This window comes from Poecilia latipinna, unplaced genomic scaffold (assembly GCF_001443285.1).
Source record: "Poecilia latipinna isolate Pla-1442-1.1 unplaced genomic scaffold, P_latipinna-1.0 Scaffold4465, whole genome shotgun sequence".
NCBI classification, from domain to species: Eukaryota; Metazoa; Chordata; class Actinopteri; order Cyprinodontiformes; family Poeciliidae; genus Poecilia; species Poecilia latipinna.
Window position 1 is genome coordinate 1,600 of NW_015117081.1, and position 2,268 is coordinate 3,867.

At 37.9% G+C, this 2,268-nt stretch overlaps 1 long non-coding RNA gene across 1 annotated transcript; it reads right to left on the bottom strand.

Moving 5' to 3' along the window:
- Nucleotides 1-618: 618 nt before the first annotated feature.
- LOC106942676 (uncharacterized) lies at nt 619-2,002 on the bottom strand. The gene is made up of 2 exons (XR_001423686.1): nt 1,281-2,002; nt 619-1,046 (listed from the first exon to the last, which is right to left on the bottom strand). It is a non-coding gene; the product is annotated as an uncharacterized LOC106942676 (long non-coding RNA).
- Between the last annotated feature and the right edge of the window lie 266 nt (nt 2,003-2,268).

Here is a 2,268-nt window from a genome sequence, read left to right on the forward strand (position 1 = left end):
GAAGCATCTCAAGACTTTTAGGGACATACAAATCTTCAAGCACGAGTTTTAAAAAAGTACAGTAGTCTTTTTATCTTGTGGACAAAAAAACAAACCATTTATGTTAACAGAAGACACGTACCAGATAAATCTTTTAGCATCATTCAAAAATTCAAATGAGAATATATGCTCTCTGAAAAACATTATCTTCTCTGGTGACCTTCACATTCTGGCAGCCAGGCTCACTATGAGAAGGTTTGTTCAGCCAGATAAACGAAGAACTGACACTATTCAAAAAAGTTTTATTCACAAGAATAAAAAAAGTTTTACATAAACACTTTTACAGATGTCATCCATATTAGTAAAGTTTATTTGTACAGTACATTTCAACAACAGGAATTTCAAAGTACATTACATGATAAAACATGACTGTAAAACATTAACTGTAATGTGAATTTTACCCAACTCAGAACAAAAAAAAAATTAAACTATTGAGCAGATGTAGTGGGTGGGTTAGTGCTTACGAAAAACTTCAGCTTAGAATAAGGTAGGAGCATCTTCATATGAATTATGGGAAAGCAGCCAGAATGAGCAGCAATAGTTCTTCCTCTGTGCTCCGGAAAACTTTGTTTCATTTTGAAATTTTAATGAAAAATACCCAGTTTAGGAGGATTATGCAACACCTTTTCCAGAGCAAAACAGGATTTGCTCTGGAAAAAGGCTGACAGATATCCCTGTGTAACTAGTTTAATAATGCTTCTTTCTACAACAATCTAATGTTGTAGATTGCCCTTCAACACTACAGTGTTGTCCATAATTTTTATAATTTTTATTTCATATAATGTGAGCAAAGACAAATGTATCTTCCCTCTCCCAATCTGTACAGAGCAGCAGGCAGTCTGTTGTGAGGTTTAGGAAACGGCAGTCATGACATCACCAAGAGTTCTGTTATTTGAGAGTTCGGCAGGTCATAATAGATTCTGCTCACATCAAAACTTTTTCTGTATAGTTTTAAGTCCTGTGGAGCAAATTCATCATGTTGGCCTGTCCACACTGTGAGCGTGTACCTGTGCAGGAAAGATGGGTGTTAGCAACATCAGGTGAAGAGTCGCTGGCAGGATTTCTAATGATGTGCAAAGAATGAAGATGTTTAAGAAATTTTGTCAGACAAACTTCAGCCACTTTTCCTCCAAATCCTCAGAGCAGAACTCCAGCCTCTGCTTTCAGGCAGACAGCGACAGGTGTACTGGCCAGACTAACCACCAGCTTACCATGTTCTTTGTGTGCGTGCGTGTAATCACCTGTCTGACTGTTGCAGCAGCCAAGATAGCTGGGAGAAGGACTGAGCCAGCAGCGCAGCACGAACCGGGAAGGTGACAGGATGTTTCAGATCTCTGCTCTTCTCCTCCATGGCATGCACCATGTCCCAGCTGTAACCTGGACAATCCCAACACAAACAACACCATTTAATCTCCTGGCCAGAGAGCTAATTGTGTTTCTAACATCTAATCAAAGCCACAATGAATATTAAGCACACTGATGAAACAACAATTTAATGGATTTTCTATTTAGCTAAGCTGTCATAACATCAACATGGCCTGAATGTTTTCCTGCTGTTTGCAATCCTCATTCTTTCCCTGTTAAATGTTGACCAAATCTCTTCCTTCAAGACTGAGAAAATAGAGTCTGCCAGAGTCAGGAAAATATGGAAACATTTTGGAATAATGAACTACATCAGACAGTTAAATCCAAATTTCAATCAGGTACCAGTACAGGCCTTAAACTTGCTGTATAATGGGACAATAAACATTGTGGTATCTCTGATATCAGCTCAAATATCTCCTCCTTGTAGCTTTGCAGATCTAGTTTAAACAAAGCTTCCATTTAGTTTCTGTTAATAAAAAAGTGGCTGAACTCATCTCAACCTTTACTTCCTGACAACAGTATACCCATCATACTTCTGTTTCAAACCTCTTTTAATTTCCTGGCTTAAGCTTCTAGATCAGTGTTTCTCAACCTTTTTCGGGCCAGCGCCCCCCTAGCCTTTATCCAGGTCCCTCACCGCCTCCCACTTTTATTTTTCAGTGGAAAAAAAAAGTTCCAGGTCCTTTTAATGCCATACAAATATGAGACAGAAACATGTATTATATCTTTATAATATAATCCATGTTAGACATGTCTATTGATTTATAGCTTAATAGTTTTACTGGACAGAAATTACAAAGAACAAATATGGTTCTTAATCAAATCCTAATGAGTCAAATTGAAAGTATCATGGAGTCACCAGCC